Source organism: Urocitellus parryii, chromosome 1, assembly GCF_045843805.1.
Source record: "Urocitellus parryii isolate mUroPar1 chromosome 1, mUroPar1.hap1, whole genome shotgun sequence".
Lineage (NCBI taxonomy): Eukaryota > Metazoa > Chordata > Mammalia > Rodentia > Sciuridae > Urocitellus > Urocitellus parryii.
Window position 1 is genome coordinate 126,227,750 of NC_135531.1, and position 21,004 is coordinate 126,248,753.

The following is a 21,004-nucleotide window of genomic DNA, read 5'->3' on the forward strand; positions in this document are numbered from 1 at the left end:
ACCACCGTGCCCAGCAAATCAGGGTTTTTTTAAGCCACCAAATTGTGATGACTTGTTATGGCAGCCCTAACACATGTCAGTGGATGGCTTCTTTGTTTGAAGGAGAGAATTTAGCTCAAGGGTTCTCCCAGTTCGGCCTTGTGGGGAGAAACCTGTTGTCATGACCACGGCCCCCTCCATGGGAGGCTCACGGAAGGCCTTACCCTTTCTGCTATCCAGAGGGTGCTGGCTGGGGCGGACTCCCCCATGGCGGGGGCAGCACTCTCCCACACCTCAGTCATTCCCACGGGGGCCCTGGCTCCACTTCACCAGCGAGTCCCGGATGGCAAGAGGCCAGGTGTGACTTCACAGACTCCTCAGAAGGCCCTCAGTAAAATGGCACAGGCACAGTGCCACTCACACTCTCCAGCAGGCTCCACCACAATGTCCTGGGTGGAAGCCAGCAGTGTCCCCGGGGCCTGATAATTAAGCCTGATCTTCGGACTCAGATGGGAAAGAGAAAGCACCTCACGGGCCTCCTCCTCCTCCTCACCCTGGCAAACACCCCTCTGCCTGCCCAGAGAAGATTCCACCATGAAGTCACAAGGCCCGGTGCCAGGCAAGAAAGCCAGATGGCTCTGTTACCATGGAGACTCCTGCCCAAGCGTCCAGCACCTGTGGTCCTCACCTGCCTCTTCATTCAGATGTCCCCCGAGAGATTCAGGGGAAACAAAGAGAACCCAAACATCTTCTGGCATTAGATCAGCTCTCCAGGGCGGGGCCAGTGAGCTGGCCCAGGGCCTCTGCCCAGAGACTTCTGGGTGACGGGCACCTCAGTGGAAGGTGAAGGGAGGTCCCAGGGGACAGCTGGAATGAGCTGCCCAGGGTTGTGTGGATGTCCCCTCCCCTCGGCACCCCAGCCTCTCAGTCCCCTCAGGGCCGTGGCCTAGACATGGGTCTCAGCCCCTGTCACTTGATTTCAGCTGCTGGTTCTCTGTGGTCACTTGTGCACCGAGACAGTTATGGGAGAACAGGTGTGTGGAGCGTTTTCTTCCTCCTGCAGAGCCACCATCTCAGTCCTGTCCCTGAGGCCTGGTGCTCCTGCTTAGAGGGAAGGGACCAGTATTGTTGACACCATCTCTGTGTCAGCGACCGCCCTGGGCAATTCCCACATGGTGTCAGGACATCCTTAGGAGAAGCTTTCAAGTCTCCAGAGTTGAGCCACTTCATAGACGGGAGGACTGAGCCTCAGGAAAGAGGGCTGGCGCTTGTGTCTAGCCTTAGGAGTGAGCAGGGGAATCTGCACCCCCCAGGATTCCCCCGGGCTATACCCCAGCAAGGCATGGCCCAGCAGGGTTCTCCTGCCCCCACCCCCCAGGGTGCCCCATCTCTCCACCTTCCTCCTCCACTCCTGTCCCTGCTGCCTTCCTGCTGCTGGGCCATCTGAACTGACTTTGCTTTTTTACTTTTTAATAGACTTAACTTTAAATCCTTGTGAAGTTTATTTTTTGTAAGTGGTAACAGGCTTCAATGTTACGTTGCACTTTGAATGATCCGTTGACTCAATATCTTTTATGAACGATGCATTTCTCCCCCGACTTGATTTGAAATACCAAAGTAACCCCATTATAAACTCACGTTAGTTTCTAGAATTTATTTTTCCAGCCATCTCTTTGTCTCTCTTGATACCCATAACCATGTTATTAGGACCTCTTTAATTTTATATAACTAATTCATATTATATAGTTATACTTCAAATCAGCTCTATTAATGGCATGCGCGCGCGCGCACACACACACACACACAAAACATAAAGTGTACTGTTCACAAATCTATATGCCCATGTAACAGTCCCCAAATTAATAAATAGAAATGCCTCTTTTCAAGTAATACCTCGCTGCTTCTCAGCCCCAAGCAACTACTAATTTGCTTTTGGATACTATATTACTGTTCTGGAATAAATGGAATCTCGCAGCAGGCACTCTTTCAGGGATACCTAGCTTCCTTTTTCAGCACTATGTTTTTAAATTCGTCCCTGCCGTGTCGTGACATTTGCTCCTTTTTATCAATGACTAGCGCAGCATTGCATGGTATAATGCAGTTTCTGTATCCACTCATCTGTGCATAGACATTTCAGTTTTTTCCATTACAAATCATGATGCTATGAATAGTTAAGCATAAGATTTTGTGTGAGTGTAGTTTTTATTTCTCTTAGGTAAATAACTGGAATTCAAAGAGCTTGATCATATAGTAAGTATATGTTTACATAAGAGACTGCCTAATTGCTTCCAAAGTGGGTATGTTATTTTTGCATTCCCAACAGCAATGTATAAAAGTTCTAGTTTCTTTAAATCCTCACCATGATTTTTTAATTTTTGCCATCCCAGCAGATGTCGAGTGGTGTGCCTTTATGGTTTTAACTGTATTTTCCTGACGACCGAAGATGTTGAGAATCATTTCATGTGCACATTGTCGATTTGTGTCTTTTCATTCGTTAAGCATTCAAATGTTTTACCCATTTTAATAACTTAGTTGATACAATTAAGTCCGATTTTTATAAAAAAATTACAATATTTATTTAAATAGTAAATTTGACCAGTTTTCATCTACAGAAAACAGGAGAAACTATCACTACAGTCAGGATAGTCAAACATTTCTATCAACACTTAAACTCTTGTACTTTTATAATCCACCCTCCCAGCATTCCCATCTCCAGGCTACCACTGATCTGCTCTCTGGCACATTCTCTAGAATTTCAGATAAATAGAATCAAAAGTAGATACTTTTATTTGACTTCTTTTACTTGCCATAATGCTCTTGAGAGTAATCCATGTTGTTTCAGTCAATATATTGTTTCCTCCTCTCTGTTGTTGAGTGGTATCCCACTGTATAGACAGACCACAGTTGTTATTCTACTACATGTTCTGTGACTTTTTCTCTAATTTTTTTTTTTTTTTGATACCAGGTTGAACCCAGGGGCACCTAACCACTGAGCCACATCCCCAGTCCTTTTCTTTCTTTTTTTTTTTTTTTTAATTTTAAGACACGGTCTTGCTAATTTGCCAAGGGCCTCTCTGAGTTGCTGAATCTGGCTCTTGAGATCTTCCTGCCTCAGCCTCCTGAACCATTGGGTCTCTAAATGTTTTGAAGATATTTTTCTTTATCTTTGTTTTCAGCACTTTATGCTGTATCTAAGCATGGTTTTCATTGGCCTTATCTTTTGGGGGTTTACAGAGCCTCTTGAATAGGTCAATTTATGTTTTTCATGAAATTTGAGGTGCTTTAGGCCTTTATGTCAACATTTTTTTCCAGACTATTTTTCCTCTCCTTCTGGGACTCCAATGGCATGCATGTTAGAGTTTTATAAATGTTTCCCCCAGAGCTCTCTGAGGCTCTGATTGTTTTCTTCTCTTTTTTTTTTCCTTGAGATTGTGTAATTTCTTTTGCTATGCCTTTAAGTTTACAGACTTTCTCCTCTTGCTACCACCATCAATAGCAGATGATTCTTCTCTTGAAATCATCCACTGAAATTTTCCAGCTTGGATTTTATATTATTTGATCCTAACATTTCCATTTGGTTCTTTTTTTTGTTTTTACAATTTCTGTAGAGAATTATTTTCTTATTCATTCTCAATGTGTTTTTCTTGACCTGATGGAACATACTTGAATAGCTTTTTTGAAGTCTTTGTCTTGTAACTTCAACCCTACTCACTTTGGGATTAGCATCTGTTAACTTTTTCCCTTGAGAATTGGTCACATTTTTTTGGGGGGGGGGCTCTTTGCATGGTAGATAATTATGGACTGTCTTAAATTTTGAGAATATGTCGACTTTGGGTTCTATGAATAATCCTCTGGAGAAAGTTGATGTTTTTTGCTAGGCAGATAATCAATTTAGTTAGATTCAAGCTGCAAGTTCCGTCTTGCCTTCTGTATACAGTGGTTGAATTCTCAGTTTAGTTCCCTAAGCCTTTGCTGAATTGATTTGGGTCTGTCCTGAGCGTGCATTATTTAGCAATTATGTTAAAAATGTGTGCACATGGTTTAGATCTTAGTTTGGTTTTCAAAGCTTTACTGTGCTGGTTGGGGTCTTTTTCATTGATGCTTAGCTCAGGGGTTAAGCTCAGTCTGAAGTACATTTGTTCACAGAATTAGGGAACAACTTTGCCATTTACCTTCCTGGATTTCCCTCATACTCGATCCATCAGAGGCCCCAGTCCTGGTTCTTTGGGCCAGAAAGTTGGGGTTTCTTCTGCAGTATTCTTCTGCCACCACTTCCTTGCTCTGTGCAATTGGATCTGGCTTTCTGGGCAAAGCTGAGGGAGGGAGGGAGAGAACCTGAGCCAGGTACCATGGCACACACTCCTGTAATCCCAGCTACTCCGCAGGGTGGGGGTGGAGGAGCTGAGGCAGGAAGGTAGCAAGTTTAAGCCCAGCTTGGGCAACTTGGCAAGACCCTGTCTCAAAATAAAAAAAAAATAAGTAGGGCTGGGAATATAGCTCAGTGGTAAAGCACCCTGGGGTTCAATCCCCAGTACCAAAGCAAAAGCTGGGAATGGGCATGAATCTGGAGGGAGGGGAGACTCTCTTATCCATGTCCAAGTTTTGCTCTTCTCCTCAATCTACTTTTTAGAGTTCTTGGGTGTAGCTTTTAGTTATGGTAATTGGTAAGAATGAGCTACAGTGAGCTTATGCTATCACGGTTATTATTCTTATTTTGCCAATGTCTTATGGAGCCTCTTGTCTTCCTGTTGAGATATTGTAAGAGCTCTTTGTATATCCTGGACACTCCTTTGTCAGAAATATGTAGCGTGACTATTTTCCCCCAGGCTGTGCCTTAACTTTTCATTTTATTAACAAAATCTTCCTAGGAAACAGGAATTTCAAATTTTTTATGAAATCAAATTTTTTATTATTATTATTACTGCTACTACTACTCCTACTATTATTTTCATTTGTGTTCAGAGTCCTTGACCTTCCATGGCCTCACTGAATCCTCACTGGACCCTCTCACCCTTGGATTGGACAGGTATGATCAGGCCCAGGGGTGGGGAATGACTTGTCTAAGCATGTGGAATGGTGGACCCAGGACTCAGCAGAGGCCCTGAGCCAAAAAAGGCACTTTAATGTGGCCTCTCAACACCAGGACCTGTGAACATGCAGCCAGCAAGTTCAGTTGGCTTAGAGACTGTCCCAGGTCCCTCTGACCCAGAGCCTGTGCTGCTAGCCCCCGCTCTGCAGGAGGAGTATGCTCTCTGCAAGGCCTGGGTGGGAGGAGCACTAGCCTTTCCTAGGCCTCAGGTCTCATCTGTGGAGCAGGGACCATCTCCTTCTCATCCTGGCAGGCGCAGGTGAGGACAGTGTGAGCCTACCATCTTGGGTTTCCAGTAACACATGGTCCCCTCACTGCTGATGGAAGTTGGAGCTCTGAGAAGGCAGTGACTAGGGAAGTCTTGTGGGGGAAGGTTCTAGATGAGACAGAAAGCCTGGCCTGTCACCAAACTGATTCCCCCTCTCCATGGAACCTCTCTGAGAGACAAATGCCCAAGTAGCAGCAGCTACAGGAAAGGTACCTGAACAAGGCCCAGGGCGCAGAAAAAACCCACGTGGGGCCACCCACTGCAGTGGCACTCCTGGGCATGGGTCCCATGCTCAGTGAGACATCAATTGCAATTTTGTCCCATGGTAGAGGGGAAAAGCCCCTAATAATCTGAGACTTTCTTCTTTTGCTTGAAGTGACACGTTCAGGACCCGGAGGTGACTCCTAGGGTTTGCAGCAGTTGCACTGTTGGGGTGACATGGGGGAGCTTTGGTTGTGAGTTGCTTGTCGTGGGGTCCATCAGAAGCAGGGCCTTCCTCTCACCACTTGTGGACATTCCCGCCCCCACCCCCGCCCCCGACCCCATCATGCTTCTCACTTCTCATTTTCTTCCTTCCAGAACTTTCTCATTCTCTATGGTTTTTTAAAGAATAGGTCCAGTAAAGTTCCCACTCTAAATCATGGCACAGGATAAAGGCCCTGTGGCTTTTTAATGATGGAAAAACCACCCAGTACCTTTCATGTCTTTCATTTCTTTCTGAAAGGATGGAGCTGCTTGCCAACTCCCTCCTCCAATCCTGCTACGAGTTTACGGCATCAGAAAGACAGGCATTCACTTTAAACTAACCCCTGCCTTTCAACACTGGCAAGTCAACGGTGTGATTTCCTCGGTACCTGTCATGTGGGGACACCTACGGGGGTTCTATGGCTCCTACCTAAGCCAGCTCCGGGCTCCCTCCCTCGTACCCTCACCTCCCTCCCCAGCAGGGTCGTAACATCCCACCTATCTGACCATGTCATGTGGATTCCTTGTACATGGCCTCTGGGTCACATGGAGCTACTTCTTCTTGGGGACCCTCTGCTGACCCAGCCCACCACATCCATCCCAACCCCTAAGACTCTGATCCTGGAAGGCAGCAGCCTCTCTCAGCTGGTCCCGACCTTCAAACATTCCCCCAACACAAACCTGATGCTGAGCTGCTCTGGAACTCTGATTTATCCCATCACTTCGTTGTCCAGGACTTTGGTGACTCCTCTGGCTTTGGAAGCCAAATCCAAACTCTGGTTTGGTGTTCCAGGCCTTTCCTGGTCTGGCTGCCTCTTTTCAGTAGAAAAGCTCCCCACTCTGGCTCCATCCTGGGCTTACTGACCCCCCACATACCTGCTGTCTTCCCTGCTCTGTGCCCTCTCACGTGGCAACCCGTGACAGTCCCAGGAAGGTGGTCATCGGCCAACAGCCTTCCTCCAAGGGTCTTCTTAACCACCATGGGCATGGGACTTGCATGGTCAGGCTCCTGTAACAAACTGCCAAAGAATGGGCAGCTTAAACAACAGGAAATTATTTTCCCATAGTTCTAGAGGCTAGAGGCCCAAGATCAAGGTGTGGGTAGGGTTGGCTTCCTTTGAGTCCCATGGTCTGCAGTTGGCTGTCTATTCTGTGTATCTGCTTTCCCTTCATGTGTTTGTATCCAAATAGATTTTTCTTATCAGGATCCCAATTATATTGGATTAGCACTCACCCTAAAGGCCTTGTTTCAATTTAATTACCTCTTTTAAAACTTCGTCTCCAAATGCAGTCACCCTCTGAGCCACCAGGGTTGGGATTTCCACATAGGGATTGGTGGGGGACTAATGCAGTCTGTAACAGGTTCTCGGATCGCTTCTGCCCCCTTCTCTCATATTGCTGCAGGGAGAATGGCCACAATCTCCCGAGGACAGGAACCTCCCGCTTCCCCCAGAGCCCAGAGCTTCTCCAGAGCTTTCAAGTGCACCTCGAAGGGAGTCTGCCGCTAGGCCTCTGGTGCACCCCGTCATTGGGCTTTGGAGTCAGGCAGGCCTTCCTTACACCCAAGCTCTGCCGCTTACCAGCTGCGTGGCTGAGAAAGAGCAAGGTACTTGGCCTCTCTGAATCCGGCCTCAGCTGGAAAGTGTAAGCTTGTATGGGAATGAATTCAGAGAACGGTCATAAGGAGTAAGAATAGCACCGGACTATTCTCACTCACTCTCTTCTGAGTCCCCAGAGTTTCTTACTGTGACCTCTTTGTATAACCTGGACCTCTCAGCTCATGAAGTCTAGACAGGGACAGGAGAATGGCTTACTGATGAAGTCGCCCATTGCTCCAGATATATGAGACAGGAAACGTGAATTATATACACACACATATACAAATACTTAATTGTTATATGTATAAATACACATTATATGTAAATATGCATGTATCATTAATATATAAATTATATATGTAAAATGTCACCCCTTTTACTTTTTTAAAAATATTAAAGTGTCAAAAGTATTATCTTAAAATACCAGTTGTAAAGTCATTAGCTATTACAAAGGTATGTGTAGTTGCTCTAACACAAATTTTACATAAAATGTCCTTCCTATTACTTTTAAATGAGGAAGAAAAAAGAAAACACTCTCTGCTTTCCCCTCAGAACTAATTTCTACATTCCAAGTAACTTTTAGTGGGGAAGAAAAGGCACTTTCCTAGTTATCCACAAGGGGGAAGACTGAGTCCATTCCTTCAGGAAGGTACCATCGAGTCCTCATTAATGGTCATTTAAAACTGATATTTCTGGGTTTTGTGACTATGTCCTTCAGAGAAATGAAGTTTTCCTACGCAAGGAAGACACCATGTTTTAAGCTGACAACTTGCAGATGGCCATTTATTCGGAAACATGTTTCAAAATCATTTACATCCATGCAATCATTGAGGATTCTAACAAATGCCACATTCGGAACATAAGAGCACTGTGGTCTTTCCACTAGAAAGCCAGGCAAATTATTTAAACTCACAGGAAAGGGGGAAAAAATCTTTTCTCAACATCAAACAGAAAACATTCTGTCTTTGAAAATGCAAATCCCTTAAACATATTCAAGAATTTTAACAAGCATCCCAGAAAGCTATCCTATTACTCTTTGAAGCCCTTGAAGACTTTTCTTAAAATAGTCACAGCAGGCTCCTCAGGGTGGGGAGAGGGCCCCTTCAGCAATGAGGGAGATGGAGCCTCTGCAGCCGGTGCCCAGGAGCTCCTGGGTCCCTAGGTACATTCTTCCAGAAAGGAAGAGCAACCCCCAGAGAATCACTAGACAAAGGTAAGGGGGTGGGGGAAATCTTCCAGAAAGAGTTAGGCACAGGATCCATTTTCCATCTGTTCTGCATCTGGGGTTAGGAAAAGGACACAGAGCTACAGGGACAGCCTCGAAGAAGATGCTGAGCCCTGGGTGGTGGAGAGCTGGGACGGCTCATCGGCCTGGCATTCTGAGAAGACAGGTGGGATGACAGGCAAGGCAGGAGTGAAACAGGGTTTAAGCTAATGACCAAATCTCAGCTTCGGGTCAAGGAATTGGATCTCCACCTAGCATCAGAAAAGAGAAGAACCAAGAAGATATCAGCAAATTCACTCAACAAAATCTTTGCCAAGGAAATGATTTAATATATTTCAGAGATATGGCTTTAGGATATTTATCACAGTGTTGCTTATAACAGGGAAACACACAAAAAAAAATTCCAAAAGGAAAACCTCTAAGCATCCAATAATAGAGGATTGGTCAGATAAATGATGCTGTAGCCACAAAAGAGAATATTACAAGACAATTGAAAATTATGACATAGAAATGTGTTTATTGTCATGGAAAAGGTAGTAATAGTCCACTTATCTGCTAAGTAAAAGCTGGTTATCAAACAGTCCTTTGCAGGATGTTATACTATAATTTATATGAAAATACCAAGTAGAATTGCTAAAACAATTTTTGAAAAAAGAATAAAATGAGAAGGGTCACTCTCCTGGACTTCAAGACTTACTATGCAGCTGTAGCAATCAGGACTGTGGGATTCTGATTCGTTGATCAACAAGTCGGAAGAGAGAACCCAGGAACACACTGACACAAATATGTCCACTGTCATTTGACAAGAGAGCAAATGTGAATCGATAAGAGCACGGAAGACGCTCCTCCGACAAACAACACTGGAAAGATTGTGAACAAAAAAGAACTTCAAACTATCTCCCGCATGTTACATTAAAATTAAAAATGGATCACAAATGGAAATGTAAAAAGGTACTGCTTTAAAACCTAAAAAGAAAGTAAGAAAAAAATAGAAAGAAGAAAGGGAGGGAGGGAGGGAGGGAGGAAGGAAGGAAGGAAGGAAGGAAGGAAGGAAGGAAGGAAGGAAGGAAGGAAGGAAAAAAAATCTTCAGGAACTGGACTAGATAGAGTCCTTCAACATGGCATGAAAAGCATGACCCATAAAGGGAAAAGTGAATAAACTGAACTTCATCAAAATTAAAAACTTTTCCTCTGAACAAAGCCCTGCAAAAGGAGATAAAAATTCAGCTACAGAGCAGGAGAGTGTATTTGCAAACCACATATCTGAAAAGAACTAGACTCTAGAACACATAAGTGATTTGTAACACTGAGCAGTAAAAAACAGACCAATTAGAAGACAGACAGAAGAAGAGGTTTTACCAAAGAGGGTGGTGTTCAATGTCATTAGCTGTTGGGAAAATGTAACTTAAACCACAATGAGATACCACTATATCAGAATGGCTAAAATAAACCCAGTGACAGTGCCGACTGCAGAGGAGGCTCATTCAGACACTGAGGAGAATGTGAAACAGGACAGTCACGCTGGAAAAGATGCATATGGGGAACTACCGCAGCTCCCATAGAACCCAGCGGTGGCAGTCCTGGATACTCATCCTGGAGGAATGAAGATTTATGTTCAGGCCCAAATCTGCACGAATGTGCATAGCCGCTTTATTCACAGTAGCTGAAAACTAGAACTAATCCAGACAGCCTTCAGTGGGGGAAAGGCCCAATAGACTGTGGTACATCCATACTTGGAATACTACTCAGTCCCTGGAAAGAATGATCTATCGACAAGTGCTGCAGGCTGCTCGGCCCCGGGCCTTGCGGGCTTTTCTGAGCTCCGCTCCTGCCGCTGCTGTCGCTGAGCACCACCTGCTGCCTTCCTGCTGGGCGCCTCCCTGCTGGGATGTCAGTGCACGGCCCGGCTTGCAATCTTGCAAACCGGTTGGGCACAAAAACACAAGCCAGTCAAACTGAAACAAAGTTTTATTTTGTGAGAGGCCGTGTGCGTCCCCTAACAAGCTGGTCCACACACGTGTGTGTCTACCTGAGCCGGGGGCTCCACTTCCCCCGGAACACCCTCCTACCATCCTTTCTCAACCAATGGGAACTCTCCCATTACAAGAGTGACATGAGTAACCTGAGTCCCGTAATGGGCCCAGGTAAACAGCAGGAGTCCAATTACCATATGAATGTAACTTAACATAATCATAATCTCAATGGCTGGCTGGCAGTCACTAAACCCAAAGGTGCCTGTATCAATATTTTTGCTGTGGCTCCTAGCAGACAAGCACCATCTAGATGGACCTCTGGAGAATTATGCTGAGAAAAGCCAATCCCAAAGGCTACATACGGTCCAATTCCATTTTTATAACATTCTTGAAGCGACACAATTTTAGAAATGGAGAACAGTTTGGTGGCTGCAAAGGGTTAGGGAGGAGACAGGCAGGAGGGAGGCAAGTGGAAGTATAAAAGGGGATTATGGAGGCTTCTTCGATGGTGGGAAGGTCTCTATTGACCGTATCAGAGTCCATATCCTGGTTGTGACACTCTGCTGCTGTTTTGCCAAACGTTACCATTGTTGGAACCTGGATAAAGTGTCAGTGGACTCTGCTATTTCATCAACTGCTTGTCAGAATGTATGATGACCTCATAAATTTAAAGTTTAATTAACAGAGTGCAAGACTGTCCCCAGGAAACTGGCAGACATGGGTGTGTGGACTGTGCCACTAGGCTTCCCGAGGTCTGCCATTCTGCAGGGGACCCTGGTGGGGTGAGGCTTAGTATATATTCCAGGGGGCATCTGGGTGGTGAGGCAAAGCCATGGGGTGGTGGCAAGAGGAGTCCCCACATGGCCTGTCAGTCTCCTCTGAGCCCCTGGGGCACTCTCTCTCCTCACCTGTCAGCAACCCTCACATCATGGGAGTGGGATGGAGGAGAGGACCCTCCAGGCAGCACAGGGTTGCAGGCAGAGCGCCGTCAGACATCGTGGGCCCTGCTCAGGCACTGTCTTCAGGACTGGTGCACACCCACCCCAACCCTGCCCACAGGGGAGGAAGCAGCTACACCATGTCCTTACAAGTGAGAGCTACCTGTCAGTTAATGTCCATCAGCAACCGGCAAACGAGCAGGCTCATTGTCTCCTGGAGTAATGGACTATACTGCTGATTGCTTAACAAGAGCAGCTTTCTCCAATTAAATAACCACAGACAGGTTTTGTTGCAAACTTTAGTGCTCCTCCTAGTAACCAAAAGGTAAACAGGATGTGATTTATCATTTTGCAAGGCCCAAGAAATGAGATTTTGATCTGTTAACTTCTCCTGACGAGGACGCGGCCATCAGAGATGTAAACAAGCTCTGAGACTGAGAATCCAGAGGGAGATGAGAGTTAGAAAAGCTAATGCTGTATTAGCACACCAGCCACACACACATGCACACAAATACAGGCACCCACAGGAGAAAACATGACCACAGAGACAAGGAGGAACCTGGCCCAAAGAGATAACACGAGGAAGGGGAAGTAGGCCTGGAATCCTGGGGGTTGGGGAAAGCTCTCTTTTTACTCTAAGCAGCACTAGTGCTAAAACTAAAATAAAATCCTTCCCATTGGCTCATGGAGTTGTTTCCTACCTCAGGGCCTTTGCATTTGCTATTTCACCTGAGAACTCTGCCCCCAGATCTGCACCTGGAAGATTTCTAGGTTCTGGTCTCTTCATAAGTACCATCCCTAATCACTCGCCACAAACTGGTTTCCAGCCCCAGCACCTCCAATCACAGTTCCCCTGTTGTGTCTCCCTGATTATCTATCTCCTTCAACGTGTTTATCTTCGGGAACTATCTCATTTGTTTATGGTTTATTCCTGCCAAAGTGGAAGTTCCATGAAGGTAGGATGCTGGTTCATTTCACTAAATCCCTGTGCAGAGGGTCAGTGACAGAAGCTGTTTCTGCAGTAGTTTTAATTCTGTCCAGGAAATACTTGTGGTCATCATGAAAGGTCCCTCCCAAGTTTTTGCAGCATGAAAAACTCAAAAGGGCAAAAATCCTTCACCTTTTTGGAGATATGGGGAGCTTTTATGAGAGGCCTGACAAGGCAAGTCAGTGGGGCCCCAGAATTGTGTCCCCTACATGTCTGAGTCTGTGCCAGGTGCCCCCAGGTGTCTCCAGGTGCCAGGTGCCCCCATCTCTCTCCACCAGGCTCTAGCCACTGCCTTCTTCCCGCCCCCCCCCACCCCGGGCAGTCTGCTCAGGTGACATCACTAGCTTTTTTTTTTTTTTTAATTACCTGGGATTGACCCCAGGGGCATTTAACCATTAAGTCACATCCCCAGCTCTTTGATAAAACGTCTCTTATTTAGAGACAGGGTCTCGCTTAGTTGTTCCCTCACTAAGTTGCTGGGGCTTGGTTCCTGAACTCGCAGTCCTCCTGCTGCAGCCTCTTGAGCCATTGGGATGACAGGTATGCGCTCCCCTGCCTGGTTCTATCACTAGCCTTTTCTGAGCACAGAGCACTTGGCCAACTATAAAGCCTGGTTTTCAATGTCAGGTGGGGCCTGTAGGAATCACTTCCTAGAGAGGGGGACAGAGCCCTGGTCCTCAGGAAACTTGGATTCGCCTAGCAGTGCCAGTGACTCACCCTGTGACCTTTAGTCTTGGGCCCTGATTTCTGCCAGTCTCCTGGCCTCTCGGTTCCCATCTCAGCCAGGCTAGCTCTGTCCTGTCCAGGCTGTGGGGTGTAGAGGGCTTGCTTTTCCTCCTAAAAAGAACTCTACCATGGGTAAGGATTCCCAGGTCCAGCAGCCTGCTTTAGGGGCGTAAGATCAAACTTCCCCCTGGGGGAGAGGCCCTCCCTGGAGGAGCTGAATGGTGCCAAGGTGCACTCCTCCCTGGGGGTGGCTCCAAGGACCAAGGCACCGAAGGAGGCAGGCAGCCTCTGGTAGTCGAGCTTGGAGAGCCATTAGACCTCCAACAAGCCACGCCAGCATGCTGCGCCTCAGGGACCACAGCCATAACTGAGAACAACAGTGGCAACAAACGAGATTCAACAAAATAATGATCCAAGATATAGAGAGTGCCTGGCGCAGGGAAAGACTCAATAAGTGGCTGCTCCTAGAAAGTCCATGACTCCGAGGAGGAGGATGGGGCAGATGAAGAAGAATTGAAGAAAGTCACTGAAAGGAGTGCTCTCTGGTTGGGCGGTGTAGACAATACGATGTGCACATGCATCTGGGCTTGAGCCTCTTTAGAAGACGGAGGCATGCGTGTGAGCGAGCGGATGATTGCCGTCTGGGAAACACGGATGCTCTTGTTCCAAGGAAGTACTTGATTGCCAGATATTTCTAGAGTTCAACAACACTGAGAAATTATAGAAATCGTCTAAATGGTTGTTTTCCAGCTAACTCTGGCTCTTCCAAGTAACCTTGTGATGGCCACTTAGGGGGATGGAAATTCCAGAAGCCCCACTTGATGGAATGGAGTGAGTCATCAAAAGTATACTTGAGAGAGCCCATAGAGCAGCGTGGGTCGAGGGTTAAGAAATAAGGGGGAGACTGCGAAGCCGTGTTATGATTAAGTCTGTTTAGGAAAATGTCTGCTTACAGGCAGAGTTTGGGAAGATTAAGGAAGGGAAGATTAAAAACAGTCGATGTGCTTGAGCGGCGGGATTAGGGGTGATTAAAGCGCATTTCTGTTGCGGTTGTTACAGTGTGGCTTGTGCCAAGTTTTAAGTAAAAAAAAAAAAAAGAGAAAGAGAGGATTGCAAGGGAGTCCATGTACCTCAAGGGTCCCTGGAGCTGTCCCCTCTCCTTTCTCTCTCCTTTCCTCTTCCTCTTTGTGACAGTCTCTTCCACTTGCTCTCATTGGAAATGCACCAGTGTGAATGTATGAATATGTAGCAGCAAATCCCATCATTATGTGTAACTATAATGCAACAATTAAAAAAAAAAGTGAAAAAAAATGTCTCCAGCTCCAACAAGACCCAAAGAAGGGGGAATTTCGAAAATTTAAAGTAGCGGAGAGAATACTAAATTTGTGACTTTGCAAAAGGCTCCATCAGCCCGCCACATGATGGAAGCCAATTGGTGAAGAGGCAAGGCAGTGGCAAAGAGAGAATTCTGTTACCATAAGCTAGCTGATCAGATAGATGATGGTTTCATCCTGAGGGGCCATGCTCCCCAGAAGCAGATTTGAGGGAGGTTTATTTAGGAGATGGGTAACTGGTGGGTGCCTTCTCACAGGAGGTTTGTACCTGTCACTGATGAGTTTGCCCACTTGCAGTCACATTATATGATAGACAGGCTAGAGGGGGAAGTTGCCCAAGGCCTGCTTGCTGATCAAACTCACAGCAATGAGAAAAAATTAAAACATACTTTGCCTGATGACTGTGAAGGACAAAGGTCGGGTGAGGTTAAATAGGGAGTTGGCAGGAGATGTGCTTTCACTGTGCAGCTTCAAATTGATTAGTCCATGCAAAACCATGTGTTGGGGGCTGGAGAGTGTAGCTCAGAGGAAGAGTATTGCCTAGCATGTGTGAGGTCCTGGGTTCAATCCCCAGTAACACACATACACACACACACACACACACACACACACACACACACACACACAGAAATAATTGGACCTTGTCAGTCAGCACACTGGGGAGTTAAAGAGCAGGAGAACCAAGTGATGAGCGGACAGACCATGTAAATGTGTGCTTTAAGGAATCTTGAGTCCACAGATAGGAGCCCACAGGGGCCAGCTCTTCCTTAGCCAGAAGATGACTAATGATGCAATCTTCCAGGAAAGAGAGCAGGTGTCGTGTGGCACGCAAAGCAGTCATTGAGGGTCCTATCTGGAGGCTGTGCACAGCTTGGGTGGAGAGCTGCAGCTGCACCTCTGGGTGTTGATGGACTCTGCCTGAGAGAGGCCATGGGAGAGGCTGAGATGAGATCAGCCTGACTGGATATTACCCACAAGGACAAGGCTGGCATTCCAGAGCACCCCCATTGTCCCCTGACTATTGGGACAATGATAGTTGTTGCTGTTATTTCCAACACAAGCCTGTACGATGGGCCGCCACTGCTCTATGAATGCACTATGCAATCCTCACAGTGCTACACAGAGAGCACTCTCATTAACTCTCACCTCACAGGTGAGGAAACTGAGCCTCCAAAAGAATAAGGGGTTTGCCTGAGACCCAAGGCCATGAATCCTTGGAAATGAAATCGTGTGACTCAAACCACCATCATTTCCCTACTGGTTGCTGTAATCAAGAGTGTGGAACACAGCCAAGAGCCTGGAAAGAGGAAGGACTAACACTCACAGGCAGATGCCCTCTGCTCACATGCACACACACAGATTCACACGCCCCTCAGAGGGACCCGTCTAGGCGGTGCCAGCTGCTGCTATTAGCATGAGGAGCTTGGGTCAGGCAGCATGGAACTTCAGCTGGATGGACAGACAGACAGGCCCAATCAGCCAGAAAAAAAGTGCTGTTTTCAAGTGCAACAAAACTGAATGAGAAATGCTAGAGATTTCAAAGAGACAAAAAGGAAAAAAAATATATTTTTGATCCATGGCTGCTCAGTTAACTTGTTTGTACACAGATTCAGAAAGAGAATGTACTTGATTTTGTAATTTTTTTTCTGCTCTGGGCCTTCAGAAATTGTGGACAGCAATGACAAAACCACAGTTCACAATTCATGTCCATGGGGGTTCAGAGCCCCTTGGGCTCAACTCTTCTCAGGGCTGCTTTGGAGCAGGCTTGGAGGAGGAAGAGCCCGACCCCCACATACCTGGGCTCATTGCCCTCTCCCATGGTCATCTCTGGTTTTCAGCAACACGCTGTCACCAGAGCACAGCTTATAATAATTGAAGAGGAATTCCAGGGCACCACAGCCCCATCTTCTTGGACTGTGTCCAGGTTAAGCTTCGCAGAGGTTTGGCATCCCCTCCCCGTCTGTGAGCAAGGCTGTCAGCTGCTCGCCCCAGGCATCCGGGACTTCCTAGTGGGTCTCTCCCTCCCCCAGCCTGCACCCCCTTAAGAAGTCTCCTCCTCTACAGGAACGGTCCCCCTACCATCTGTCCAAGGTGTCACTCTCATTCTGGAAGCTGAGATCTGTTCTGGTGGTGCTCACACATCTAGCTGATGGCTTTCGAGCAGCTTGAGCTGTTGAGTCCTTTCAAAATAGCTTTAGGTGGGCTCCAAAGTGCAATCAGACAGAAGAGGCACAATTCTGGCTAAATGGGGTGGGAGCCATGTCTCCTTCTGCCACCTGTCCCTGGGTACACCCCTGATATGCCCAAGAATGCTGAGATATCTGGGCAGAGCGGTGGCAAGGTAGGGACAGAATCCAGGTTTCCTGATGCCAGCTGCGGACTTCTACCGTACTCACCCTTCTGCCTACCACCAGAACAACAAAATGTGGCCTTCCTGCCCTATCCTGCCCTGTGCCTTTCCTTGTTAGGTGAGTCCAGTGGTTCCCAGATCTGGCTTATTTTCACTTTCCCCTCTCTTCCTATGCTGGTAGCTCTGTTCAATCCATCATGGGAGACAGCCATGTGACAGGACCCACTATGATTGTACCAGGACTGGGCTGTGCATGGGACAGAGAGGTGGGTGTTAGACACTGTGGGCATCGTTCTGAGGAACCCACCATTCTTCAGTGTTAGAGCAGTCCACATTGGACTTGTGTCATTCACTCCTGTGACTGGTCACTTCACTCCTCTATACACGTGTCCTGAGTGGCATGAGGCTGACTGGTCATAGAGGGTTTCGCAGTTTAGGTGGAGGGACAGTGGAATGGGTGTCAAGAGAGGCAACTCTGCTGCCAACTCATGGAGGGGAGGGGTCTCTGGACAAGCCCCCCTTGACTGAGAGCTACAGTCTTCTGAGGCCCTGCTGAGTGTACCCTGGGGATAGAAAGCGAATGGCCGTGCTGCGGAGAGCTCGGTTGCTGGAGTTGAACATGTCTGGGTTTCAGTGTGCTGTGGGACACCAGGCAGGTTCCTTCATCCCCACCCCAACCCAGAACGAGGGTCAGCTGCTAAAGTGAGGAGGGGCTGGAGGGACTTAGGGCCTCTCCATTTTTGAACCTGTAGCTGCCAACTAAAAGAACAAAGAAACAGATGACATTCACTTTCAAAACAAATGGTTCAGGGAGCCAGCCGATCAGCTCACCCAGGAGTCCTTCAGAATCTGGTTCCAAGGAGGTTTTCTGAGTGCACTGCAGGCAGACAGCTCAATGACAGCACCTCTGCACCTCTGACCTCCACCCAGTCACTGCAGAACGTGGTACATGTTCTAGGTTTCTGCCTCAAGGAACGGCCGCAGGTAGGCAGGTGAGTCACGACTCCCACAGAGCTGGACGTGCAGAGGGAGCAGGTGCATTCCCCAGAGATGATGATGAAGCCTTCTCCAGTGATGCCCTTGGCCTATTTGTGGCCAGGACAAGCAACGTTCATGTGGTCATAGGCAATGGACACTGCTGTACTTGTTCTCCCTACCACATTCCTGAGCAGGTCCCGGCAAGTCCCTGATGGAAGGTTCTTCAGGCTCAGCCTCATCCCTCTTCAAGTAGCAGCTTGACGGCAGCTTTCCTCCCTGCCTCTGCTGCTCCTTTGAAGAGACATACCCAGAGGGACTATGGGCAGCGTCCTCACTTGTCCCAATCATCTCTCCCCATCACTTGCCTTGGGGCTCCACAGGCAGGGGTGGGAGCCAGGCTTCCTTCTCTGGCTTCTCCCCTACTTCCATTTCTCCAGCCTGACTGCGGAGCAGCCCCAGCCCAGACTCTGAGACACACACATAGCCTGGTACAGTGGGCTCACATACACATCTCCCAAGTCAGCGTAACTGAACACACTACATGGCCCTAAGGAAAATCCCAAAGGGAGCTGGGTGTGATAATGCACACCTATAGTGCCAGCTGCTCAGGAGTTTGAGACAAGAGGAGCTGGCAAACTTGGACAACTTAACAGGACCCTATCTCAAGAGAGAGAGAAAGAGAGAGAGAGAGAGAGAGAGAGAGAGAGAGAGAGAGAGAGAGAGAGAGAGAGAGAAATGGAAAATTCCAAAGAGAAAAATAAATTCTGGATTTGAAAAATGAGAACTCAGTTTCATTCTCTGATTTATTTTGTTTACATTTCTATTTTCAAAGTTAGCTTTTTTCAATTTAATGCTTTGAGATAATCACAGATTTTTATGCACTTGTAAGAAATAAAAGCTCCTGTGTGCCCTTCACCCAATTTCTTCCAATGACAACATCTTATGAGGTTATGGTATAATATGACAACCGGGATGTTCTCATTAATAGGTCCATCAATCTTGTTCACATTTCCCCAGATGGACTTGTTCTGTACGTGTGTGTGTGCACACATGCGTGTTTGTTGAGTTCAGTTCTGTTTTATCTCCCATAAAGGTACATGTTCCACCACTGCAGCTGATATACAGAACAGTTCTGAAGCCACAATCACCCCACGCCCGCCCTGTTGCCCTTTTATAACCACATCCACTTCCTTCCCGCCCCTCACCTCTGCATCTGCCAGCCTGCACTCCGTCTCTAACACTTCGTCATTTCATAATATAAATGGAATCAGACGGTACAGAGTCTCTGGGGGGGCGGATTTTCTCAGGTGGCGTAATTCTCAGGAGATTCATTCGAGTCTCTGTAGATATCAATCACATTTGTTCTCTCTATTGCTAAGTGTCTTCCAAGGCTGCCTTTTTCACAAGAGGATCTTACTCTTTACAATTAGGATCATCATCATCATAAGCACTTTCTATTTGCTGTTACCACGGGCCAGGTGTTGCTCTTTTGTAAATCTTACTTCCACTTGATGTGGAAACTACTGTTACCCTATTTTACAGAAGCAGCAGCTGAGGCACAACGAGGTCGGTGGGAATAATGTTCAAAGACACAGCTTCTTTCCCTATCATTGTGACCTATGTGATTTGGGGTGAATCACGTAGCCTCTCTGGACCCATTTCTCCACCATTGATTCACGGGGTTGATGGGAGGAATCAGCTTTGTAACTTGAGCCTGGTGTCGGTTTATTATTTTTCATCATGACTAGACACAGTGAAGGTTCTAGAATGTTTTAGGAGAGAAGGCCTATTTGAGAGGAGTTGGCCTCCCTCCATCCCCTCTTCAAAGTCTGAGGTTACTCCTTGAAAGGGCCTGAGAGGCCATGATTAATTTCCAGAAAATTGACTTAAAATTTTACTCACCTAGCCATAAACTGAGAAATATGTGTGAGGGGGGAGGCCCTTTACCTTCTCCTTCCTGTTACCTGCCTGTGTTAACTTCCCAAGTGGACGGTAACAGAGGCTGCACCTGAGTGAACTACGGGGATGTGTTCCCCAGCGCTCTGGAGGCTGGAAGCCCAGAATGAAGGCTTGGGAGGTGGTGCTCCTGCTCCAGGCTCCAGGAGGAATCTTCCCTCTCCTCCTTCAGCTTCTGGTGGCTCCAGGCAATCCTAGGAGTTCCTCAGCTACGACTTCCACCTCCATCATCACACGGTGTCTTGGGATGTGTGTGTGTGTGTGTGTGTGTGTGAGTGGTCTTAGTCTCTCGTAAGCACACTGGTCATCGGGTTTAGAGCCCACCCTAATTCACTATGACCTCATTCAATTTTATCTAGAAACACCCTACTTCCAAATAAGGTCACATTCATGGATACTGGGATTTGGACACTTCAATGTCTTTTTCAATTCAACCTACTGTATCACCAAAAGCCCTCAGTGTCAGCTCTGAGAGTAGATTGGCTTTTATATAAGGCAGCCTTGGTGACAAGCAGGGAACAAATGTGGCATGAGTGGTCACTTGTCACTGGCTCACAGGTCGAATGGGCAGCGGGGACAGGTAATGTGCTCTTTGTGCCTGCAGGAAGCAGAAATAGGTCCAGAAGAGGAGACCTATAGGAGGAGCAGTCTCTCACCACAGAGCTGGCCATCTCTGGATCTCCCCTCCAGAGGAGCAGATAGGGAGCTCTCCAGTGCTAGGGGCATCCAAGCAGAAGCTGCACAGCTACTGATCAGGGAAATGCTGTAGAGCAGGCTCCCTCACAGAGGATGGTGTCACCTGCAGCAGGACAAAAAATCATGATGGCAGGGGGGGGGTTGTTAGCTGTCATAATGTCCCTCCAAGAGGACATAATCAGCAACAGAGTAGATCTATGATATTGAAATCTCATGGAAGGGACTGATTAAGGTAAAGGATATTTAAATAGTCTCTTTTAGGAGGCAATAAAGGGAAAAGGCTGCTGTGGAGGGAATACCCAGCCATGAGGAGTTCAGAACAGATGGTCCCCAAGGCCACCTTCCTGTAGAACTTCCTCCTACCTAAATTCTACTTTTGTAGTTTAAGTTTGCAGGCCCACTGACTGCCCCTAACTGACCTTTTACACAGATAGAAATTGC

At 47.1% G+C, this 21,004-nt stretch overlaps 1 pseudogene; it reads left to right on the plus strand.

The window, feature by feature from the left end:
• The first annotated feature begins 246 nt into the window (after window positions 1–246).
• LOC144254811 (melanoma inhibitory activity protein 2-like) overlaps window positions 247–21,004 on the plus strand; it is a 43,216-nt pseudogene continuing 22,458 nt past the window's right edge.